This window comes from Ambystoma mexicanum, chromosome 2q (assembly GCF_040938575.1).
Source record: "Ambystoma mexicanum isolate Mex_15411 chromosome 2q, UKY_AmexF1_1, whole genome shotgun sequence".
NCBI lineage: Eukaryota > Metazoa > Chordata > Amphibia > Caudata > Ambystomatidae > Ambystoma > Ambystoma mexicanum.
Window position 1 is genome coordinate 628,714,355 of NC_090924.1, and position 26,797 is coordinate 628,741,151.

The 26,797-nt window shown below is 44.4% G+C and overlaps 1 protein-coding gene across 2 annotated transcripts in view; it reads left to right on the plus strand.

Annotated features, from left to right (window-relative positions):
• The window catches only part of LOC138569646 (uncharacterized), a 1,436,407-nt gene that overhangs the window by 194,125 nt on the left and 1,215,485 nt on the right, over positions 1-26,797 (plus strand). The window lies entirely within an intron of this gene.

Sequence of the window (26,797 nt, forward strand, 5' to 3'; positions counted from 1 at the left end):
TGGGTGCACTGGATACGCGTGCAGCTGGTGTAGCACTTGCATGATAGCTGCTTCTTAGTGGTAGGTGTGGTGGTTGGGAGGTCAGGAATATGTGTTCATTCTGGAGGGTTTACACCCAGACTGATTTCTGGCTGCGTTAGGCCTGAGGAGGCGTTTAGGTTGGCAGTGTTTGCTCAGCTAGCTGTGCTTAATTAGGATGTTGAGGAGTAAGAGGCAGGTGTTAGTATGAGAATAGCTATACCGAATGTGTCATAGTATCGCTGTGTTCTAGTTAAGTGGTGGTGTATTGGAGAGAGTAAGCGTGGTATTGTGATATGGTGGTTTTCAGTAAGGCTGTTCTATCCATTCCCTCCGTTGCATCCACTCTATCCATTCCGTCCATTCTGTGCACTCCATCCGTTCCGTGCACTCCATCCGATCCATCCACTCAATCCGATCCATCAGATCCATCCACTCCATCCGATCCATCCACTCCATCCGTTCCAACCACTCCATCCATTCCATTCATTCATCTGTTCCATCCACTCCATCCGTTCCATCCACTCTATCTGTTCCATCCATGCCATCCGTTCCACCCGATCCATCCGTTCCATCCATTCCATCCGATCCATCCGTTCCAGCCGATCCATCCGTTCCATCCGATCCATCCGTTCCAACCGTTCCATCCACTCCATCTGATCTATCCACTCGGTCTGTTCCATCCGCTCTATTCGTTCCATCTACTCCATCCGTTCTATCCATTCAATCTGTTTCAACCACTCCACCTGTTCCATCCACTCCATCTGTTCCATTCACTCCATCTGTTCCATCTGCTCTAATCATTTCATCTTTTCTATCCGTTCCATCCACTCTATCTGTTCTATCCACTTCACCTGATCCATTTACTCCATCTACTCCATCTGTTCCATCTGCTCTGATCCACTCCATTTGTTCCATCTGCTATATCCGTTCTATCATTTCAACTTTTCATTCAACTCCTTCTGTTCCATCGACTCCTTCGGTTCCATCGACTCCTTCGGTTCCATCCACTCCTTCGGTTCCATCCATTCCTTCAGTTCCATCCACTCCATCTGTTCATCGACTCCATCTGTTCATCCCCTCCATCTGTTCATCCCCTCCATCTGTTCGTCCACTCCATCTGTTTGTCCACTCCATCTGTTCCATCCACTCCATCTGTTCCGTCCACTCCACCTGTTCTGTCCACTCTACCTGTTTCATCCACTCCATCTGTCCCATCCACTCCATCTGTTCCATCCATTTCCTCTGTTCCATCCACTTCATCTGTTCCATCCACTACATCGGTTCCACCCACTCCATCGGTTCCATTCATTCCATCAGTTCCATCTACTCCATCAGTTCCATCCATTCCATCTGTTCATCCACTCCATCTGTTCATCCACACCATCTGTTCATCCATTCCATCTGTTCCGTCCATTCTACCTGATTCATCCACTCTGCCTGTTTCATCCACTCTACCTGTTTCATCCACTCCACCTGTTTTCCATCCGCTCTACCTGTTTCCCATCCACTTTATCGCTTCCATCCACTTGATCCCTTCCGTCCACTTCCTTCCTTCCATCCACTTCCTTCCATCCACTTCCTCCCTTCCGTCCACTTCCTCCCACTTCGTCCCTTCCATCCACTTTGTCCCTTCCGTCCTCTTCCATCCACTTCAACCATTCCATCCCCTTCATCCGTTCCATCTCCTTCATACGTTCCATCCACTCTATCCATTCCATCCACTCTATCCGTTCCATCCACTCTATCCGATTCCATCCACTCTATCCGATTCCATACACTCTATCCATTCCATCCACTCTATCAGTTCCATCCACTCCATCCGTTCCACCCACTTCATCCGTTCCATCAACTTCATCCGTTCCATCCACTTCATCCATTCCATCCTCTTCGTCCCTTCCATCTGCTTCATCCGTTACACCTACTGCAGCCGATTCATCCGCTTCACCCGTTTCATCCACTGCATCCATTTCATCCGTTTCATCCAGGGCTGAGAATGATGATCCACCTAACCTAACTGAGTTGGTTTTTGGTATCACTAGGAGGTGGGCAGAGCTTGATCTTAGAGTGCGTGGTGGATGGTAGGGTCTTAGTTTGTCCTGTAGATATTGAGGTCCGGTTTTATGCATTGCTCGGTGCGAGATGGATAAGGATTTGAAGGTCACCCTTCGGCCAACCAGGAGCCAGTGCAGAGTTTTGAGAGCTGGGGAGGTGTGATCCCTTGGGCCAAGTGCTAGTAGCAGTTTGGCTGCAGCATTTTGTGCTCTTTGCAGTTTAGTCAGGTGGTACGCATGGACTCCGAGGTAGAGGGAGTTAGCATAGTCTAGTCTTGACATTACAGTTGATTGGACCGCAGTGAGTCTGTTGGGAAAGGAGAGGTATGGAAAAATATGCCTAAGAATTTTGAGGTGGTAGTGGCAGGACTTAGATACGTTGTTGACTTGGTGCCAGAGGGTTAGGTTGAGGTTGTTGGGGAATTGCCCATGGCAGGTAGCCAGGGTATAGGGTGCGGAAGAAGTTCGGTGTTGCCACACACCATGATTTCGGTTTTGGAGGGGTTTAAAAGGAGATGGTTTGTGGTCATCCAGTAGTCAATGTCAAGGAGGCAGGCAGTGAGGTCGGGTTGGCAGCTGGGTTTTGAGTTAAGGAGTTTTAGGATTAGTTGGGTGTCGTCGGCATAGTTGTAGCACAGGATATTGTGTGAGCAGATTATTCGTGGTAGGGTGGACATATAGAGGTTGAAAAGGAGGGCTGATAGGCACGCTCCTTGTGGAACTCCGGTATTGACTGGTCAGGCGGCGGAAGTAAAGGAGGAGAGTAGGGTTATTTGGCTTCTATTGTTGAGGAAGGATACAATCCACTTGAGAGCGTTTCCACGGATTCCAAAGGAGTGGAGGCGGTTGAGGAGGATTGAGTGGTTGATTGTGTCAAAAGGCGGTGGATAGGTCAAGAAGGATTAGTGCAGCGCATCCTGCAGAGTCAGCAGTGTTTTTTAAGGTCATCCCAGATTGAGGCTAGGGTGGTTTCGGTTCTGTGTCAGCATCTGAAACCAGATTGAGCGGGGTCTAGGATATTGTTGGCTTAGACAAAGGCATTTAGTTGGGAGTAGGCGGTTCGGTCGATGGGTTTAGCAAGGAACCTGGTGTTTGGGATGGGGCGGCAGTTTTTTGGATTGTGAGGGTTGAGAGAAGTTTTTTTTAGAAAAGGCTTGACATGAGCAGTTTTGAACGTGTCAGGAAAAATTCCAGAGGAAAGGGAGTCGTTTATGATGGTTCTTGCATGTTCTCCTGAGCAGATACATGCAAATATATCTTTGAGGGTTGAGGCTGGAAAGGGGTCTAGCGGGGAGCCGGATGGTTTGCAGGCAGAGAGAAGTTTGAGAAATTGGTCAGTTGATATTTCTGTGAAAGAGTCGAAAGTTGGGTGGGTTGCAGTTGCAGATGGTGGGTTGGTGGGTGGTTTGTGTGGTGGGTGTTAGAGGGCTAGTTTGTTGATTAGAGAATTTGTTCTTTCAAGAACAGTGGTGTGGAAGTGGAGATAGAGTGAGTCTCAGAGTGGGTGGAGGTACATGATGGTTTGGTGAATTCAGAGATGATTTTGTGGAGTTCTTTGCTGGGGTTTTCACAGTTCAGGATTCGGGAGTTGTAGTGGGCTTTTTTTGCTTTCCACATTTCGGCTTTGTAGTGGCAATGGTGATGGGCCAAGGTGGATCTGCTCAGGGTGGTTTTGTTTTTTCGCGATTTGCATTCAAGAGATTTATATAGTTGTTTTGCGGTCTTCAGTTCTGGTGTAAACCATCTAGGAAAAGGGCCATGACGAGCGGATGATTTGCAAGTGGGGGTGAGCGGGATTAATGAGGTATTGAGCCATGAGTCAAAGGCGTCAGAGGTTAAGTGTTCATTGTGTGCGCAGGCACGGGGAGGAGACTGAAAGAGTGTGTCAACTAGGTTGGGAAGTATTTTTAGTTTCTACCAGCATTTGCATAGATTTGGAGGTTCTGGTTCGGGTACGTGGAGGGGGGCGGGTGAGCGAATGGTGAAAGAGACAATGAAGTGGTCGGAGCAGATGATAGGGGTGGGGTGGTTTAGATGTATCTGGTCGTGGGAGCTGAAGATGGCATCAAGGGTGTGTCCTTTATAGTGAGTTGGATCGTTTATGTAGGTATGGAGGTTAATCACTTCTAGGCAGTCGACCAGAGAGTGGGTCATAGGGTTGGTGGGGATGTCAAGCCAAATATTGAAATCTCCTAGAAGGGTGAGGGTAGGGTGGTTTAATTGGATGGTGGCTATCCAGTTGCAGAGGATGTTTGAGAATTGTCTGTCATAGCCAGGAGGTCTGTAGATGATTAGGAAGCGGTGGGAGAACGAAGGGGGAGGGATAGTTTTACGAGAAGTGATTCACAGGAAGGGATGGTTGGTTGGCTGTCGATGATTGAGGCAGAGAAGTGTGACTTGAAGGCGATTGCTTCTCCTCCTCCTCTAGAGGGTCGGTTTACTGGGGTGAGGGAGTAGTCTGGGGGAAGGCTTTATTGGCGATAGGGGCAAAGTAGTCGGAGAACCAGGTTTCCATGATAAAGACTAGGGGCCTCATTACACGGTAGGCGGTAAGGGTTTACCGGTACCGGTATTTTACCGGTACCGGTAAACCCTTACCGCCTTACTACGAGGTCCCTTTGCGGGTTGGAGAATTTAACGCCTGCTTTTTGCAGGCGTTAAAAACCAACCCGCAAAGGGACCAGGGAGCTAATTACGGTACCGCAATTTGCGGTGCCGTAATTAGCACCTTCACCATTCCCATTATGCCCTATGGGGCAAAAATGGGAATGGGGAAGGGCAATGGGGGAAGGGGGAATTACCGCCCCACCAACCTTGGAATAGGGCGGTAATTCCCCTTTCCACCAAGGCAGTGTCGGTATTTTACTGGCATGGACCAAGGTGCTAATAGCACCTTGGTCCACTGCCGTCCGTGTAATGAGGCCCTAGGTCTGGTTTGTCAGAGGAGAGGAGGTCAAAGATGCTGTGTCTGTTTTTTGCTACAGATTGGGCATTAAAAAATGAGGCAGTACAGCCTGTGGCTGTCAAATGCAGGCACATCCCATTTCACCTTAGGGAACAGCTGGATAAGTTAGTGCAAATGAATATCACTGAGTGAGTGGAAGGCCCCACCCTATGGGTGCCACCAATTGTAGTGCCTCATAAACCCAAACAACCGAACTGTGTAAGGATTTGTTTGGACATATGCCTCCCGAACAAGGCCATTAAAAAGGAGCGTCATATCACACCAACAAATGATGATGTTGTGTGTGATTTACAGGGAGCAGTGTTCTTCTTGAAATTGGATTTATGTGATGGATACCAGCAGCTTTCTCTTCACTCTGCTTCCAGATACATTACCACATTCACGACCCACAAGAGTCTTTACCACTACAAATGATTACATTTTGGAATATCCTCAGCCAGCGAGGTATTCCCGAATGTGGTGAGCGGGGTGTTTACTGGCATTCAAGGGGCAATAAATATTAGTGATGATATTTTTGTGTTGGCTAAATTTGAGGCTTAACATCTTGAATGCTTGGAGAAGGTACTGGAGAGGTTCAGGTCTCTGCGCCTGACACTGTATAACGAGAAATGTGTTTTCCTACAGAGACAGCTGGCATCTTTTGGTTTTGTATTTCAGGACGGTGGCATATCAGCAGTTCCTGCCAAGGTAACGGATATACAGAGTTTCAAACCTCTGGAAATGGAGTCAGAGGTCTGGAGTTTTCTGGGCATGCTCACATACTGTAGGAGGTTCATCAAGGATTTTGCGAAACCGTCTGAGCCCCTTTGAAATCTGATGAAAAAGGAAACTCCATGGCAGTGGATGCTGTTGGAACAAGAGTCTTTGAACGCTATCAAGAGTATGCTCACAGCTGAGAGCATGATGGCATTCTTCTATCCAGGCCATGTGTCGGGGCTGATTGTGGATGCAAGTCCGTTTGGACTGGGGGCTGCATGGACACAGACAAACATGGGAGGTGGCATCAAACCTGTAGCATATGCCAGAAGCCCACTATCTGTCACTGAACGGTACTCACAGATTGAACAGGAGCTGCTGGCGGTGTTGTGGGGCTGCAGGCATTTCCTTCTGTTTGTATATGGGAAGCCAGTGACAGTAATCACGGATCACAAACCTCTCCTCCCGATTCTGGTGGGTTTGTCTTCTAAGCCACCGATGAGGATGGAGAAATGGATGCTGGCCCTCCAAGAGTATGATATAACACTGGTATATCGCCCAGGCAGTGAAAATGCGGCTGACTACTTGTCCAGACACCCTGCCCGTTGCAGCACAAAGATGGTTGAGGAAGAATGCCTTTCCAAAGAGTATATCCGGTTAGTGACAGAGGCCACAGTCCCCAAATCAATGTCGGTTGATTAAACCAAAGAGGCGTCTGAGGACGACAAGTGCTTCCAGATCATGCAACAAGCAGTTTTGAGCAAAGAGTGTAAGCAAGTATTTGGAACATTGACAGGTGCAGACACATTGCCACAATGGCGTTGTAACAGTTGTGGCACATAAAGTATGAACTGACATTCTCAGATGACGGATTTCTGTTTTCAGGGATGAAGGATGGTGATATCCACCAAATTAGTATAAACGGTGATTGAACTGGTGCATCATGGACGCCAAGAGACGGCCAAGACTAAAGCTTGTCTGAGACAGAAAGTATGGTTCGCCGGCCTAGAGAGGCTGGTGGACAGTTTTGTCAATTCATGTGTAGGATGTCAGGTGGCAGCTCCTGAACACAAAGAACCTCGGATTGAATCCATGGAGAGAAGTTGCATACCCTGGGAGAAGGCCTACATTGATTTTGGGTCCACAAGTAGAGAGAACCATTTCCTGGTCATTGTTGATCGATGGTCAAGATACCCAGAGGTAGAGTTTGTGCTTTCCACGGCCCTTACTGATGTGATTACTGTTATGGAAAAGATATTCACAACTCATGGATTCCCAGCAGAGGTATGTTCGATAATGGATCCCCATTTCAGGGAGAGGGGTTCTGCTAGTTCATGCAAGCATGTGGCATCCATCACAGGAATTAACCCCTATATGGCCTAGAGCCAATGGGGAAGTGAAACGTTGCATGACGAGCCTGAACAAAGTATTTTGTATTGCAAATGGTCAGGGTGCATGCCTGAAGAGGGCGCTTTACCAATTCTTCAATTACCAGACCACGCTCCACTGTTCCACAGGTGTGTCCCCGACTGAAGCTTTGTTTGAAAGGTGCCTCAATGGTCTCATTCCCAACCAGGAAGCCCAGATGCTGGAAAGAATTGATGATCGTGCTGTCCTGGAAGAGAGAAGGGGAGCCAATTAGGAGGAAAATAAGAGGAGGTAACGGCTTGACCACCCGCAATCATTGGGTGACGCTGTATTACTCCGCTCTCGCCATCCCACATGAAATTATCGCTGACGTATGAACCTCAGCCTTCAAAGTGGTAGATATGAAGGGATCCATGGTCATGGTCTCCTATGAGCAGGCCACTGTGATCCGGAACTCTTGTTTCTTTTTGGAAGTTTGACGGCTCTTCACAAGACGAACGAGAGAGTATCACATAGAGGGAGGGGATGCTGGCCACAGAACCTACCTGGTGGGATGAGGAAACCTACGAGGGAGGGAGGTGTCAGGAAGGAGAATACACCAGAATGAGAAGAAGGACGTAGGTATCCATTGAAAGCGCTAAGAGGCCGCTCTGAATACTTTTTTGTCTATGTAATGGATGTATGAGCTTTCAGGAAGAGTAGCTAATGGTGTGTTTATGGGTTGATGTTATGCAAAGGAGCTATTGTTAAACTGTGACTGTTATGAAAAAGGAGGAGTGTTGTGATCTCTTTAAAATGCCCTGCGTTTGCATGTCAGAGCGTCTGTTGAATAAAAGGGGCGTCACGTGCATCATGTATCCAGTTCATGAGCAGAGCCCGAAACCGGCAGTAAATGTGTCGGACTCCCACAATTATATAAGGCCGACCCCAGAGCCCCCAACAACTGGGACAGCCCACTGACATTCCTTAGACGTGTATTTTGCGCAACTCGCCGAGCACTAAGCAGGACTTCAATCTCACCCGCTGTCTGTGAACTCTTGTCGTGCACCACGGCATGACTGACAGGTCCGGAGGCCTGCATTCTTCGCATTTGGTCCAGATGCTTTCATTTTCTACACATTGCATTGTAGAATTATGAAGGCTCCGACATCAGTTCCCATGAAGCGTAGTTTACATGCACAGGATTAAGATTCATGGCGCAACGATAGCAAGGAACATAAACATTGCAGTGGGCAAGGCCCACAAACAGAATGCTTGCATGTGGCGATGGTTTGATAAGCTGCCGGGTCAAAGGATGCTTTGTGGTGTTCACATAAATGGGTTTCTCTCTTTCCCGTCAACACAACAAGTGCAGTCTCTGTTCCATCCTGACACCTGCGTGCTGCCAAATGCTGCGCTTTAAATGGCAGATATGTAAAGCCATTTTTGAGCAGTCCAGGCAAACTCACTTAAAAAGATCGGCTTGGTCGTGGTGGATGTTATTATTTTAAAAGCAACTGAAATAATACAGAACATGTGTTTCCAGGTGAGGCGTCAGCTTGCGTCGTGCCTGCTCAATATTTGCTTTCATTAAATGCCTTTTAAAGCCAAGCACACGGATAACCAACAAACTTCCCAGAGTTCATAAAAATGTTACATGTGGAGCTTGAAATAATGGCCGCATTGAGTGGATTTGCAGGGCAAGGGGTCTCGGCTGCTGTGAATTTTTGATGTCAGATCAAAGAGAATGCTGCAGAGTTTACGATTACATGCCCTGCTGTTCATGCGTTGGGTTCAGCTTTATTTGAAGCTGTACGAAGGCCGTTGATTAAATTAATGAACACATGCCTGAATGAATTGACACATGAATGAATTTGTGAATTATTTATAACGCAGTTAACACCCAAACGTTTCTAAGCGCGGACCCGGGGATCAAACCTGTGTTGCTTCGTGTTGTCTTGCTTGCAATGCGAGCACGTTGCTCCTGAGCTATCCTGAACAATGCATGAATTAATAGAATCCCATAATGCAGCCCAGTAATCAAGTTCCTACCACGGGCGCAACACCATTGGGCTAATCCCCTCGCCCCCTTCTTGAAATGCTGAGCCATTCGTATGGGACCTGCTGACCTTCAGAGCTGTCATGAGCAGGACGGAAAGTAGCTGAGTCAGGTGTCTGAGTAATGACTTTCCTTTTGTTCTCAGCAGTGCTGTTCTTAGGGTAACAGGCACTGCACCGGGGCATTTTCAACGGAATGACCCCCTTATAGGTCCAATAAACTATGAATTCTATGCAGGGGAGTTGCTAGGTCTGGAAAAGACCCGGGGCTACGCTGATGTCGGAACTGTTGGGACTGGGGGCTAGCTAGTCTTTTGGCTGTAGCTCCTGAGATTCAATCCGGGGCTACAACCAAAAGATCAGGGGCTATATCGCCCTTAGCCCCCCCCCTAGCAACGCCCCTGATTCTATGTCTGTTTCCAAGGCAAAGGTCCTGATCTACAAAAGCGTGTTTCAATGGGTAAATCAGTCCCAATGTGTGTACCTTTGGTTCATTAGATCATACCCACGGTGTTCACTAGCTTGACATGTAAACACAGGGTTTACTTTTATGTGGATGTCAATTGGTCTTAACATCATGTATTACAGCTAGCTGGAAGCTCATGACATAGACCACAGGACCTTCTTACACAATTTCTTTCAGAGCGAGGGGGAATGTTAATTATCAGGTAACATAAAAGTATGTATAGCATGTATGTGAAAAGGTTTTACACATGATTTCTTTGCCATGCCATATTTATATTTATTTGGATGGCAGAGAGGATGCACAGAAGGAAATTGCCTTTTCTGCAACCTCCCTCCTCTCCGCCTTGCAAAGGCACAGGAATTCATGTCAGTATGATATTTTCATGCAAGTGCAAATGCTTTGGATTCTTGTGAAATCAGACTGCCTTTTACACCAGCTAAAAGCAGGCATATTCCAAAGGAATCCATTGCAAACACCCCCTGCCATGCTTAAATGGCAAGTGGCATTTACTCAATATCCACCACAAAGTGAACAACCTAAGGTGATACAGGTGATTACGTCTGCATTTACACCTTCGTTTTGCACTGCATAGTGCAAATGGCAAAAATTGCACGCAGGGGATCTGTTTGCACGTAAGGGTAAACATGACATGTTCCCTTCATGCAATTTACATTTTGAAGTTAAATGACCAATTTGCCCCTCCCCTACCATGTGAGGTGTTGCCCCCCTGACCCACAAAGATAAGGTTTTGCTACGCTGCCGGGTCCAATCAAGGGGCTTGATTTTGATTTTCTCTCTGAGGGCAAGTTCACGCAGCGTTGCGCTGCGTCATAGTGTTTTATACAGAATGTATACCCAAAGCACTTTATTCAATTGATAAAAGAAAAAAGAAAAATGAAGAACAAAATGCATTTTTTCAACTTGATATAGTTAAAGAAAAGTTCATTTTGTTTGGATTGACTTACTTCTGATGGATGGATTTATCACCTCTGAGAGAAAAGTAAAGAGCCGTTGAAGTAAGATACCCTTTGGGATCATTTTTCATATGTGGTGCTTCATAGTAAGAACATATTATGCCTTGGATCCTGGACCGACTCTTGATTGTAGCATGTTGAGGTAAATTGGAGGTGTGCTTGTTTGACACAGTCGAGGGACAGTCAATTTTTGATGAGGAGGTATTTGTTTTTTTTTTCCAATGATGTGCTTGTGGGGGATGTAGAATACTTCAATGACAACATATGTACTGACAGGCAACATGAAGTCAATGGATTCTCAGGACTTCTTTCTAGCTAATCGGCTTGGATGACCTGGTGGTTCTAGATTTGAGGTTGATTATAAGCATGGTCTTGGCATTTGAGAGTCAATCTAAATTCACATCAGTGTCAGAATGGATGACCACGATAGGGCACAAAGCCTTCCATCTGTTTCTCTGAGTCTTAGATCATAGGTACAGTTGAGAGAAGGTAAGGCTAGCAGATGCCTCAGTATATACTTTTATTACTAATAGGCAAAAGGACATTTTAGGATTTAATTATTGGAAGGTGCAGAGGAATACATGAACATTTCAGGTGAGATGTGTAATGCACATAACTGACGTACCAAATTAACTGCCTCTGGCGCAAATGCAACAGTTTCTGATAGAGAACCCAGTGTTGTACAGTGAAATTTAAGAGAAAAGAAAGGCGTTTAGGTGTTTCTGAAAAATGTCCCGGGAATCCAAAGAACGAAGAGAGAGTGGAGATTATACCACAACTGAGGGCCTTTCACTGAAAAGTGTCTATCACTTCTGATTGCGCACTGGGTTTTGTGAATATTCAATAGGTGTGCACAAGTGGAACAAAGGGGCCATGTAGGCTGATAAGGCTGAATTTGTAAGTCAAGGTAGTGTGGAGCCAGCCCATCAATACATTTCAATACCAAACCCAAAATCTCAAAAGTAATTTGGAGATGTCTAGGTAGTCAGTGTAGACTATGGGCCTCATAACAAGTCTGGCAGTAACCCTGCTGGTGATACCGGAAGGGTTGCCGCTGGACCCGAAAAAAATTACGGGCGTCTGACTTCCCGGTAACACCGGGGGATTACAACCCCGGCAGTCCAGGAAGTCAGGCGCCGCTAATTTGTAAATCCCCATTCCCATAGAGTCCTGTAGGTCCAATGGGGTGATAATTACAAGGTAAATTGATGAAATACACTTAGTTTGACCTTCTAATATAAAATACACAAAGCACAAATAAATGAGAGCAATATTACTTTTCGGGTAGATAGCAGAATAGAATTTAAAGACCCTTGCAATTGCACAAAATAGCACTTGGAATTACTAAATATTTAATTTATATGTGTGGTTGAATGGATGAGGTAAATCTTAGTTATAGCAGTGTCAGGGATGTAAGAACAATAGCAAACTAAAAGACAATGTACCAATAACGGGCATACAGTTCAGAAAATTAACTTGGAAGTGAAAACACAGTGCAGCCAAATCACACATGTAGAAATTGCATTTTCTTACTTTCACAGGTTTAAATGTCAAAACGGTTTGAAAAATGGGTTGAATAGACAGAATCGGAATGATGTTTTTATGCTGACTGACAGATACACATCATAGGGGTAATATGAAAGTGAAAGAGTGACTTTAAATTAATAACAGGATGAGATTCCCAATGGGAAAGGAAATTCGGTTTTAAAACTGAAAGCAGCGGAGAAGGAAAATCGGTTTGGAAAGGAAATACAAGCTTCACTTAAACTAGATTTTAATGGCTAGAAAAGAGAAACACCACTCGTGAATAGAAAGGTTAAGCTGCAGTTTTAACCCCTTCAGGCTGTGTGCCTCTTTTTAGGGAGAATTAATTTGTTTAGTCAAGACGTACACCAGGACAGACATGAGTAGAACAATGGCGCTAACACTTGGAGATCAAGGACAGGATGCACAAAGGATTCTGACAGCTTTAAGAATTTCTACTAAGGCAGCTATGGGATTTTTATGGGATTGGACCTAATACAAGTTAACAGAGCAAAGGATGCAGTTTGTGGTTGTTGGGGAAGGGAAATACTCACAACAAGCACTTGAATGGGGTATTTTGGACAGCGAGGCAATATCTGGTCACTGGTCACATCGGCGGGCTCTCCTAGAAGAAAACAGCGGGGCAAAAGTCTGGTCACGGCACAGCAGCACCTCAGCTGGATAAAGCGGGTGGCAGGGCAAGCAAGTAGCACTGTATAATCCCAATGAGGATTCAGCCACCTTTCTCCTTTCTCCCTCTGTTATTGGGATTTTTAGTGGGGATTTTCTGGATCAATGGTCCTGCCTGGATAGGGTCAGCTATGCTCTGGCCTGGCAGTGGAATCTGAAATCTTGCAGGATGAATATGGAATGCCTGGATAGGGAGGAGCTGGAAAATTCAGAAGAGAATGTCCTTTGTCTCTGTGAGCCTCTACCTTTTATAAGGTGGGTGACATCACATGATTTACCATGGGGCAGACCTTTGGCTTGACATGCCTCTAACAACTGGATTGGTCAGGGGTGATTGTTACCACCTTCCTGTCAGCTGGTTGGACTTCAAGGACATGACATGAGTTTTAGGGGGTGTGCTTACAATGGCCATCGCCCTCCCACAGTTCTTTTAGCCAAAATCAGTTATGACATAAACTGCACATTTTTATAGTTATGGCACTTTTGAAAATCATACAGGCAGATTCCAGATTTTACACTGAACCTGTCATTCCAATTCCCACATGTGTACGATATTGTTTCGCTGTTCTAATAATCATTCAACATTTCTAGTGGGAACCGCCTCACCCAAAATTCTACAAATTTAGATATGTGTACCTATTATCACAAAGCATGTTTGCATTAAATTTCAAAGTTCCACCTTGTATACTTTTCCCATGATTTACATTTTTCTGCCATTTGCGTCCCCCACATGCTAGGGAAAGCTACAATGTCTTGTTTTAATGCCACCAAAATTACATTTAAACTGTTAAACTGTCGTATTACTGCGTTTTCCGGTTGCAGAAATAAAAGTCTTAATGTTTATTAATTCAGAACAGTCTTTTGCCCCAAAGGGGCGAGCATTGTCTTCCAAATAAGGGAATAGTTTTTCCAATACACAGCCAACTGTCAGGCACTAGCCCTGTGTTGCCATGAATTTGTCTTTGAAGCTCCCCAGTTTGAGTTGAGGGGAGGTGCTGCTAAAAAGTCACACCTATTTGTCCCAGAAATCCATTGTACCAGGCTGGAGCACTGCCACAAAGTCTGACGAGGGTGCGAGGTCTACCACCCTTGCATATTCATATGCCCCTGGGGCTGTCTACTGGAAGGGAGGCAGATCCTGTTACCAGGAAGCACAGTCCTTTGAAGCCAGACCAGGAAAAAAAACCTTTTCGGTGGCTTCAGCAAATGTATTATTTTTTTTCTGAACCAGAAAGCAAAACTGTTGGAGTTAAATATCCTAGATATGTTTTAAAACAAAACCCCCTCACCTTTCTATGCAAGGACAAGGCGTTAATTCAACAATTTACTTTTAAACAGACATTTTCTTGTTTTCAAAAAGCACAATTTTTACACGTGGTTAATTTTCCTTGACTGTCACTTCACAATGCGGTTTTCTCTTACATCTAGATCAGAGGTCGCGAAACAGTCGATCGCGGGCGACTAGGAGCTCGCCTGAGCCTTTCCAGTCGCCCGCGCTGAAGATACAGAAAAATAAACATTTATCCTAAGTTATATTATTTAATGGTGATTTTTGCAGCCATGTTCCGTGTTCAGGATTAGAACCCTAGTCGGCCCAATTGCAGGCAGAGAGCTTGGCCACTGTGCCACTTGGAACTGCTTGCAAATCCACTGACAAATGTCAGTATCACGTTATGCTTCTGCAGGCCGCCTGTAGTACCACAGTTGGCCTTGTGCGCCCCCACGACAGTCTTTCTTAAGCAAGCTGCTCTTGTTTGCCAGAGATGTTGGAGGGGCTGGGGCAGGATCAGGATCATTGTGACCACGCAATGAAAATATCACAGTAGCACTGCTGCTCGCCTGGAAATGTTCAAAATAATATTTAAAAAAATGGTGCAATTTCTTTCCAAATTCCACACCGTACATTTCCACTTTAAATCACTTCCATGACACAAGTACACCCACTTTTAGTACATTAAGCAATCCATAGACACGTTGTACAGTAGAAGCCTACCAGGGTAGTTCATCAGGTTGACAGACCGATGCTGAGATGTTATATATTCAAAACTACAGGTTGTTAATCGTATGACTTTTTGCAATGCATTATAAACAAAGTGCTATACAATGCGTTTGGCCAGGGTATGGGTGAGCTGGTTGCTTGCTTATATTCAGGGCTGAGGTGAGGATATTTCTGCCCCTGTGAAAATCAAAAGTTGGCACCCATGAACCCACAGTTTAATTTCCTAAAAACTGCTGTCAGCATAACAGAAGCATTTGTGATTAACCAGTTTGACAAGCATTTAACATATTTATAAATATAACTTGTGCTAAAACACAGAGGGGCACACAAATAATAATGATGTGTTATTTATATAGCGCCTTAATCCAAAGCGCTTTACAGAGCACATATTTACATGCAATATCACCTAACTGAAATTGGTACGTGTATCGACCTCAGAAGGATGAAAGGCTGAGTTGGCCTTGCCGGAATTTTAACCTGTGACCTGCAGATCACGCTCAGATAGCAGCAGCGAGCGCTCAACCCGCTGAGCTATTTTACCGGCAAATAACAGAGTATATGTGGTGTCTGACAAAAAAAAACATTTCAAAGAAAACTTTTGAACGCAAGCAAAATTTTTCAATTTGGAAATTACTTTTTTTTATTTGGAAAATAATAGTGTGCCTAGCATGTAGAAAGCCTGCATAAAACGCAAAGGAAGGGGCACAAAAATTACAGGATATTTGTATGGTAGTCCAACAAATATCTGTCTTTTTGAGACAGCTACTAATAAATAATAATGCAACAAAGAGGTTTTTGAAGTTCTTAATATATTCGTGAAGGCATAGGTTATTCCATCTGTTTATAGAGGGGAAATAATCGAGCCAAAAAAATATTGGTATAAATTCCGAGGCTTATAAATATCCCCACCCCGATATCGTCCGCTAGTAGCTCTCCACTGTTGGCATCCACTACAAGTAGCTCTAGCTAACGTAAAGGTTGGAGACCCCTGATCTAGATTGTAAACATTATTTGTAGCCCTAGTCAATTTCTCATATACAGAAATCTGTTCAAGGCAAGGGTCCAGTGAAACTGACCTAAGCACAGAGAGATAGGGCTTCTTGTGAAGAGTTTAGCTGTGATATTTTGTTGCAAAAAGTCAAGTGTTTTTCCGTACAGCTGGGCGTGAAGTTCTTTGTTATTTCACAGATCTTGCCTGACACAGCCTGTCATTCAGGAGAAAACAGAGTTCGTTTTCCCTTTCATGGCAGCCATCGGGAGCGGTCGCGCTGGGAACAAAATGTTCCCAGCGCATTCGCTCCCGAAAAAGGAGAAATAAGAAGGTAAGTTTGGTTGGGAGGGTGGGGAGGGGATTGCTTGCTGAGGAGGGGGGAGGAAAAAAAAAACACTTACCTGAATCCCCGGTGGGGGAGGTTGGCAGCCTCCAGCCATTTGTAGGCTTGAGCGGGGATAGCCCCATTTCCAGCCTCCGCATTGGCAGAGGGACTGCCACGCCCACCACCGGGAACAATGGCAAGGAATCCCAGCTGAGGGATTCCTGGCCATGTAAAGCCCCGGCGAGGGCCAATCAGAATGTTTGTTACATTCTGATTGACCCTTGCCGGGTACTAATAAACAGTGCGATCTCAAGGTATCCAGTGAAAATGTTGTCAGCAAAATTGTAGTCAGTGAAAATGCCATGGTGAAAATACATTTTCAGTGAAAAGGTCCACAAGCAAAAAGTAGTCAAATGCAGCTGAAAATGTGTCAGAAATATAGTGCTGTTAGGGTAATTGTTATGGTTAAGGAAGGTTTTGTGGGCTTGTGGTTGGGTTTAGGATAGGGGTTAGGGCTAGAGTAAAGATTTTGGTTAGATTAAGGGAAAGAGTTAGGGTCAGGGCAGTTGCTACAGGGCTGGTGATGTTGGGGTTTGGTTAGAAGTAAGTGTAGATTCAGTGTCAGGGTAAGTGTTAGAGTAAGGATGGAGCTGACAGAGTGAGTGTTAAAGAATGGGCTAGGGCAGTTGGGGAGGGCTAGTGATGTTGGTGTAGCATAGAGGTTAGGATACACCTAGTGGTTAGAGCAAAGTATGCATTAGGGTCAGTGTTAGAGTACAGTTAGGGTATGACTAAGGTTAGGATTAGAGAAAGGGAGTGGGTTAGGGCAAGGTCTATGCCATTTGTGCCAAACTGGTGGTGGGGTTGGAGTTGGTTCACTGTTCATTTCCATTGATTTTGTATTGAGTAACATGCAAAGAAAAGTATTTAGTGTGGTGAAGGGTTAGTGTCCTGTAAGAGTTCAGGGTTGTAATTGGAGTTAGGTGGAGGTTTAGGAACAGAGTTAGGGTGATTGTGGAAGTTTTATTAAAGGTTTGGGTCATTATTAGAGTTGTACGTTTGTCTATTCAAATAAAGGCTTTTTCGGCGATCTTATTACTGGCAACATTTTAACACTTTGCATTAATTGTATTGAATGACATTTTTGAAAATGAGTTGTTGCTGTTTACATTTTATGATATATGATATGGCATTTGTAACGCGCCTATACACAAGTGTTTCAAGGCACGACAAGGCAAGGAAGGGGGAACAGAGGGAGTACAGAGACAACAATCTTACTGGGCCAAGTGACATTGAGATCGCCCAAGTGCAGGGGACGAGGTTGGGGAAAGTGCCAGGGGAAAGTGGAGGGGGAAGTGCTGTACATGGGATCAAAACAATAACAAGAAATGCGGTAAGCAGGCGGCAGGTGCAAGGTTTAGTGCAGACAGCAGGTGCCCAAAAGTGCAGTTAAGGGGACAGATACAGACCGAAGTGCAAGGGTTGTTGGGAGGTAGTGCGGGTGTGCAACTGAGCGTGCAGGGACCTGGGCCCGAAATCAGAGGGTAGCCAGGTGACCAGTGCAGTATCAGACAGGAAATCAGGAGGTGAGAGGAAGAGAGAAGGCAGAAGCAAAGAGGAATGTTTGGAGGTGCTTCTGGAACCAGAGATGGTTCTCCTCAAGTTTCAGAGAGGCGGGGAGGCTGTTCCAGAGGGAGGCCCGATCCGAAGAACGAGATCTACCACCAACTCATTGCTGGGAGTAGCGACTGACCCTGAGGGAGTTGGAGGTGGAAGAGCGAAGAGCTCGATTAGGAAGGTATTTACGAAGAGAGAGTTGGAGGTATTGTGGACTCAGGCCCCAGAAGGCATTGTGAACAATGTGTGGGGTACATTTATCCACCCAGCAGAACTCCCCTACATTACCAAAATGCATTTCAGCAGTACCAGCAGAATGGCTGCGCTGGCTCTGTTGAGTACCATTGCATTGCACCACAACTGCATTTTGCAGTCACCAAAATAATGGCTGCGCTGTCTTTGCCAAGCACAGATGGGGCAAGATGGAACAAGGAACACCCCAAGAAAGGCTGCCAGTGTTTTACTCATGTGCACCAAAGAAAAGAATTGAAAAGCAGCACTGCTATGCTGCTAGCTCAAAATTTCCCATTGAAAAAGGAAATATTTTGCATTTAAATTGACTGCGCCCTGATACTCCTTTCCACTGTTTCAACAGTACACAGTTTTGTTCCAGTGAGACCCAGCTATGTTTGTTTGTTTGTTTGTTTTAATATGTGTTATGCGCACCAGACACGGGGTATTAGGGCGCAATAGGCATCAAGAGGGTTGTTCAGCTTAGGTTACATTGCTTTATAAGATCATACATTTTATACAATAAGCTGTACACAGGCAAAATACAGGCATGAGATAGGCAGGTTGCATATTTACAGAAAAAGCATCATAGGCAGTATGCACGGTGTGTACAGGCGGAGGGGGAGTAGTGTTATATATGCAGTGAGAGGTCAGAGGCCATTTTCCTTGATCCAGTGAATTAGGTTGGACCTAAAGCTGAGGTAGGGTATGTCTTCCCTCAGGGTCAGAGGGAGGGAGTTCCAATATTGGGCAGCTTTGACCGGGAAGCTGCTTCCACTAGTCTTAGTGCGTTTGAATCCGGGTACCGTTAGGAGGTTGGCGTTAGCATTCTCGTGGGACGGTGGAGGATTGTCTCTTAAATCTGGCTATAAGGTATTGTGGGGCGGCTTGGTGAAGACATTTGTGTGTCAGGGAGGCTGTTTTGAGGAGGATTTTGTCTTTTGTGGAACGCCAGTTATTAGATCTCTGAGGTTGTAGATGTGGGCTTTCTTAAGCATACTTAGGGCTGCTTTCAAGGCATTGTTTTGTAGAATCTGGATCTTGTTGGTGATGTATTTGTTGTTCCCTACATATAGGGCATTACAGTAATCCAGTTTTGATAGGACCGGGGCTCTTGCTAGGGTGATGCAGTTGTTGGAGGAGAGGAAAGGCTTGGCTGCTCTAATTAGCTTACAGGTGTAAGCAGTAGAGGGGGCCATGGAGTTGACTTGTTTTTTGAAGGTTAGTGTGGAGTCTAGGTAGAATCCAAGGGTTTTGACCTCCTTGGCAACTGTAATATTATTGCCATCCGTATTCAGATTGTGCTCGCTTTGCTCGGGCCTATAACTATTGGCCCCGGGGCATTACCTGACTCGGTAATGCCCCCGCAGCTCGGGGCTTATTGCTTAATTTTAACTAAGTGGCGACATTAAAATCACAAAGGAGGGGTGCTTTTATTTTTTCCTTAAAACAATATTATTGGGCTCAGATGCATGTGTCTTCTCTATCATTTCAGACGCAGCTCAATAATACATTATATCCATGGTTAACTTGTTAGTTCACAGTGATTGTTAGTTCCTGGAATCTCGAGTACTATATAGTAGGCTTGCCATTTCTATTTTGGTTTATTTAATTAACTTTATTGTTCACACACACTAGACCACACCGTCCTTCAGGGTCGGCTTCAGCAGGCTGGGATGTCTGGCTGAAGAACTTTTTTATCGGAAAATTGCAAAAGATTCATATGAATATTCCATCTAGCAGTTTGTGTTCATTGTCCCTAAGAGCACAACCATTTCCCTGTAATGCTTAACTACTACCTTTAACCCTTCACAGAACCTTTACATAGCATTGGGATGTTTCTTTAAAGTTATGCAGACAACACCCAAATCTACATTTCGAAGAGGTCTACCCAATTTCTAATCCCATGTTTTCTGTTGACATGAAGGCTATTAGTAAATAGATGGACCAAAACCAGGCGAAGTTTAATGCCAGCGAGCCATAGTTTTTACGTTAGCTGGATTCCTTCCATTAGGCCAGAGAAACTTGACATTCCCCCTACACCTGCGGACCAAATACCTAACCTTGGTGTCACTCTTGACAGTCAGTGTTTCCTTATTCCTCCTTTCAACGAGGCAACATGCATATGCTTTAGCCAAAGTCGCCAACTAAGAATGCTACAAGATGTTTCTTAATTTAGCCACTAAGCTCACTTGGCGAATAATTTAGTGTTATCCCGTTTGGATTTCTGCAACTCAGTCTATTTAGGAATACCTAAGTGCCATATTTTAAGACTTCAAAGGGTTCCTTTACCCCAGCTGCTCTGAAAGAACTGCATTGGCTGCCATTTTGCGTAAAGAATATAAGTGAAATCATCATTTGTTACTCATCATGCTTTTCATTGGAAGGGCCCAGGCTTTTCAGCCAATGCATTCAAAAGATACTTACCCAACTTCTCTCTTTACACTAAAGGTTTGAATTTTTCCATTCCTCCTTACATCCAGCTGGAGAAATGGGGTACTACATCTTTGACTGCCCAGGTGGTTGTTCTATTGGGCGCCTTCCCTGACTTTCTAGTGGGAAAGAAAGCAACCACTTCACTTTTAGAAAAACCCAAATACATTCCTTTTTCCCAAATGATCTGATCCTGCAATTCTCTGTTCACGCAACTAGATAAATTAATATACATCAGACCAGGCTTGTTTAGTGCAGTCACGCTTTATCAACATTATTAAACTAAACCTTTACTTGGAAAAGTACTAGCTCTGGCAGTTGCAGTGGGGTTTCCATTACTAACACTCTTTGGGCAATGGGTAGGGGCAGTCTTGGCACCTCCCGGAGTTTATTTTCTGGTCCATGGATTATTAGGCTGCTTAATATTCTCTGGAAGTAAAGCCGGCTCTGGGCTTTGATGTATCCTAAAGATTAGTCACATGTGCAAGGACTGAAAAAAAGTGAGCAAGTCTTGCCCAAATAATTTTCAGGAACATAGCCACTTCTGGATGACTATGATAAGAATAGCTTATTATCTGGCGTGTCTTTGGGACCGTCTGCGAAAATACTTGCACCCTCAACTAAAGTCCCATTCACTGAGGGCAAAGGGTTGCCAACAGAGGTACATTACAATTTCCATTATTTGGTGTCTAGGTAGTACATCTCAGGGGAGAAGACATGGACTGAAGGACCATTAAGCAGACTTCCCTCTGAACCGTGTGAGTGGTGTCTTGGATGCTGCCCAGCAGTGTGCACACATACTGGGGGGTTTCCATACAGTGGCATTGGCAGAATCTGTCCCAAAAGCATCCACTGCAGATAACAGATATCTGCACTTCTTCAAGTCTTCAGTTCCCATTGCTTAGAATCCAGCATGGTCCATGAGCACCAAGCGTATGCCCTAAAGGGGATTGACAAAGTATGCTTTGCGGAAAATGCACGTGAGGTTCTAGATGTTTCTCGATGTGTTTAAACGTTGTGTCAAAAAAGGCCCCTGCTCTATTGTGTCAGCTTTTTTCCTAGCCATTGAAGAACCTATTTACATGTCTTAGGCCTTCATCCCGAGTTGGGTGGAGCAGTAAAATGCGGCGGTACCGTCGCATATACCGCTTGCCCAATCCCTTGTTCTCGGGACATTCACCTCCAGCTCTGAGCTGGTGGTGAATGCATCAGTTTCAAGGCCATTGTTAGCAAAATTACTGCCGGCGCCATTACTGCCGGCGGTAAAAGGTCCCCCTAACCTCATTGGTTCCAGTGGACCCAATGGGAATGGTGACTTACTGCCCCCCCCCACAACTAGGGATCTGGTCCAAATTGCACCGGACCGAGTTTTGGTAACGCTATTTGCGTTGGGCGGCATCCTGGCACAATTAGCGTCGGGATGCCACCCAACTCATGATGAGGATCTTAACGTCGTAATACATCCCTTAAGTTTCATCACAATTTCTGCATCACAAGTGTTATCAAGTTTTGTTATTTACAAAGCAAAATGTGATGCATACGCGTCATCTTAATTCTGGCTTGCCCAGGCGCATCCCCCTGAATCCAATGAAGCTTAAAATTCCCAAGGAAAATGTCTTTGTTCTAGAAGAGCCCTCATCTGTTGCGAATGAAAATAAGATAGTTGTCCCTAAGCAAATTATGACTATACCTGACCATATGAGGCTGCACTTGGTGTATGATGGCAGCACCAGGGCCAGTGAGGCTATACATTGTATAGATGACTGTAGTATCATGCAGCTTTACCTGCCATAAAATACCAGTACTTTACCCTTGTTACAGTCAGTGCTCCAGATAAGATTTGGAAATGGGAATATTTTACTCCCTATTTTTTAAAGTTGGAAGTACAATTAGTTTGTAGGGAGTAAACATGTAAATCCAGTTCCTAATGGGAGTATTTTTTTATAAATTTGTAAAAATTATTTAATTGAAAAAAACATTTTTATAAAAATTATTTATTTGCACCTAGTTATTCATGCACATTAAAAGTTACATGTCCCCTTCTTTTGATCACACGCTATCATAGTAGTGTCCTCCTGTGGTCCCACATACACTACTGATACAAACATATTCATGGAGCTGTGTGAGTTGGGAGTATTTGTACTCCCTATTTTAATTTTTTGGGAGCATTTCCTCATTTTTAGGGAGTTGAAGTGGCCGATAAGCCTCTTATCTGTAGGGCTGGTTACAGTATCCTCTTAGATAATGAAAGACGTTCTACCATTGGGGAGACCACATCCTACTTTGGCATATTCAACAGGTCTCCGCCGATTTAGCGGGGAAACACACACAGAAGTCGCCATGAGATGTACAGATAGAGAGAAGCCCACCTTTGACCCAAGGCTAAGTGTATGAATCAGAAAACTACAGCAATCATAATATGATACTAATCATTTGTCTTCTTATATTGCATGTCGTGCCAGAGCCCCCCCGCACCGACTTTGAAGTGCTGTGTCACTGGCAACAGGTAATATTATTATTACCACCCCAATTAATGGTGCTCAATTTATAAATCTGAAAGCACTAAAAGGCTTACTCAGCCTTGCCATAGGATTCCAATTTGCTAAGTGCAGACTGGCTCATGGAAGAGGCAAGCAGCACTTAACTCGTGAGCTATCCACCCAGGCCCCAGGCAACAACCCTTATATTTGATGAAAGACAATACGAATGCTAAAAAAAGTATTTCTTCAAATGTGTAGTCAATGTTTTATTTATTTAATTGAGGGGAGTACTCAATCCAGAACTACTCCATATTAAAGATGGAGCAATGCCACAGCTGGGTGCTTTATGCAGGATCCATGCAAGTTGTTTGTTACATAAACTTACGTGTTCAGGAGGTGAGAGGGCAGGAGGGCCCGTTTAGCAATTTGCAGCATACACCCAATGAGACAGGTCTGTACAGAATGTTATCCGAGGATCCGAAACATGTTGAAATAGTTAGTCCTGACGGCCTTGGGGAGCAAACGTGCATTCCTTTCCTATTGCAATAGAAGTGCATTGCCTTCAAAATCAAACTTAAAAGAATCGGTGACAGAGGTGCTGTTTCTTTAAATAACACAGGATCAAGATAGCTTGACAGTGAAAACACGGATATATTGGTGCAAATACATCTTCTCCGTGCTTGGAATTATAAATGGAAAGCATGCATTCACAATGAGTCCGTCACATCAAACGATGGACGATGCATGTGGTACAAAAACGTTTCATTTCGACACAACATCTAGAAATGAGTGAAACTGACTATGGCAATACCTAGTGGCTTCTCGTTGCAGAGTGAGGGAGGCTATTGACCAAGCAGTGATCTTGCGTCCTATGAGCTGTTGCTTAAAATCAGCCTGCCCAGGGTGGGGTTTCTTTTATTGAAAGCCTGCTGGCAGACCTGTAATGAATTGTGACTCTTGGCAGCACATGACACCGAGCCTTTGCTGCTCTTGGAGGCAGCTCAGGAAATATACCCTTTTGCTGAATAAATATTCATGTTGCCCCTTGGTGGTTCCCGAGGAGGCCTGGCTGCTCAGGGATCAGCCGCATGCACGCAGGTGCACAGAGGCAGAGTTCAGTCTCATGAAATGGTGCAAGCTTCAGCCTTTTAGCAACTTAGAGCGATTCCTTCTTTGCTGAAATGTTGTATTTATTTTGGAAGTGATTATCAAATTAGGCCGCACTCTGATCTTTATATCCTGAGGCTGTCCAGTATGCAGAAACAGTTATAGTAAGACAATTGAGATCAGATAGATTGCGCCACTTTTGTTATTTATTTATTATTTTTTGCCACAGTTCATTTGTTTGTTGACATTTTCTAATGCATTCTTTTCACTCTTAGATTTCAGTGTGTACATTATCCTTTTCAGGCTCTTATATATTTCGAATTGCTACAAAAACAAACAAAAAAGTCTTCAGAACATATTATTCAGTTTTTCACTGTTGTGCTTTGGTATTCACCTCTATTTGTATCTTATAGAGATGTGTTCCCAATATTAGTACATTTTCCTCAAAGAATAATAGATTATCCTCGACACGTGTTTTCCCGCTCGAAGAATAACAGCGGTTCGTCAGGAGGATTTAGTCATTATTCTGACATTCTATCTGTAACAAAATATATGTCTACATTAAATTAACTGCAAATTAGATTTTCAGAAAATGTTCAACTAAATTATATTAGTAGCTTGTGTCTATAAGTCGAGTGTGTGCCAATATAATTCTCTGTTACTTACTTCTCTCTATAGAATTCTGAAAGAGGCCTTGAAAAGTATATGGCTTGTATATGCCGTATTGTTTATGGTCCTCTGTGAATAGATTATGGTTCCTACAAAATAACAGAGGATTGTAGAAATTACATATTTTTATAGGAATTAGTTTAGCTGGCTTTGCCAGGATTTCTAGGGGGAGGTTGTTTAAGCAATTTCCAGTTTCTTACCTGTGATCTTGGTGTAGTTTTCTCTCTCATTTCGGTGTTCGCGGCACGATAACAGCATTTGCTTAAAATGGTCGCCTATTTGTATTTACGCAATGACGCGATCGATATGCGCAACGATGTCATTGCGCAGGTGACATTTTGGATCGGGATACAGATTTTGTTTAAATGGTCATGATCCCTTATCTTTTTGTATTTAGCTAGTTTTGCACTCATCTTCCCTGAAATTAAATTGCATAATTGCCATCCCAAATGTTGGTCTGGACTTGATATTTGTATGCATCTAAGATCGTGGTGGAGTTCAGTCACATTTCTGGTTGAGGGAGGCTAGATAACACAGCATTTTTCTGGGCAAATATTATTAAACAAACGATTGAATGCTCCTAAGCGTCTTTCCTCCTCTCATCTCCTCCACCATGACCTGGTCTGATTAATTCCACAAACTTAATTACCAAGGAGCTATTTTCTAAGGATTTCTAAGAATCCTCTGCATTGTTTTGGTCCGTTATTGGTTTCTGTGCCCTAGCAGTTTTCTTCATAGCTGTCAGTGCCATCTTGCAAAGCCACCACAATGATACGCAGTTCAGGGTCTCTTGTTCTCTACCCAGCTGTTCTAATTGAGATTTATGGCCTCATTGTAAGTGACCCAGTCCGGAAATAAAAGTGCCAGATCGGGTCACTGCGAGTCTGCCGGTAGGGACACTCAACTACCGGCAGGCCTGACCTGCTGGTAGTTCAGGCTCCTACTGGCACGTTTTTCACTGACGCACCGGCACCATTAATTATGGTGCTGGTGCTTCAGGGTTTCCCTTTCCCATGGAGTCCTATGGGACTTCACAGGAATAGGAATTTAGCATACCGCCGGCTGTGATATCCCGGTAGCACCGGGATGTTAGGCGGCGGTAATGGTAATGCGAGGTTGCTGGCTGGTTATTTTGTGATGCCAAAACATACAGGCAAGTGTTAACAACAGGTATCAGTTCTTCAATTGAGGCCCGTTAAAAGTGGGGCCATCCGAGTAATATTTAAATGAACAATTTGCATAATGTAAGCTCAGAAAATGACCCCAACAAGTTTGAAAAAAGTGATCCCAAATAATCCCTAACAGGCTAAAAATGTTTCAAACAAATAGACACCTAAACCTTGCAGCCCCAAATTATTAGTGAACATGTAGCACCAAAATGTCTGCAGACATTTTTAACACGCGAGCATGGAACCATTCCAGCGTGTATGGGGTCCAGCATGAGCCTGTATCTGACTTCTTTTGCACCTCACTGTTAAAGTCGGAGCTTACATAATGCTCACACATTCCTGTGCTCAAACTGGGATTACACCAAAGCAAGGTGGTGTTCCCCATTTACGTGCTAAGGACGAGCATGCTTGTCCTTTTTGCATAAACTTGATTAAAGCTTAGCAGTTAAGGGGTAAATCTTAAGAGTTACGGGGTTAAGCACACAATGAGCATAACTCAACAACAAGAATGCACGTATATTTGCTAACTTAGCGCACCACGTTCAGGCACGGCGATACAGCACAGAGTATAGAATCGACACGCAACTTCACTACCAAAAATAATCCATCACCTGCTCCCTTCAGACGCATCTCAAGTCATAACCCAAACACTGTAAAGCCAGCTTCAGTCCAATTAGGTCTTCTCTACTCACCTTCTACTTCACCCCATCATCCCCACCTTGATGTCCACCCTCTGTCTGTTTGCCTCTCTAAAAAGGATCCTCATTTGCAAAAAACAGCACAAATAGACCCTTCGAGACCTACTCCCCAAAAAAATGCGGAAGGACCAAAAGGAATCCACCAAACACATTCATAATGTCACCCCCCACAGTTTTGCTACTCCACTACCGTAAACATAGTGAAAAGAACCCCCTTTCCAGTAACAGTCATAGCACACTGACACTCAGTAGCAGCGCCGGCGCAAGGTCCGCTCACTGGGTGCGG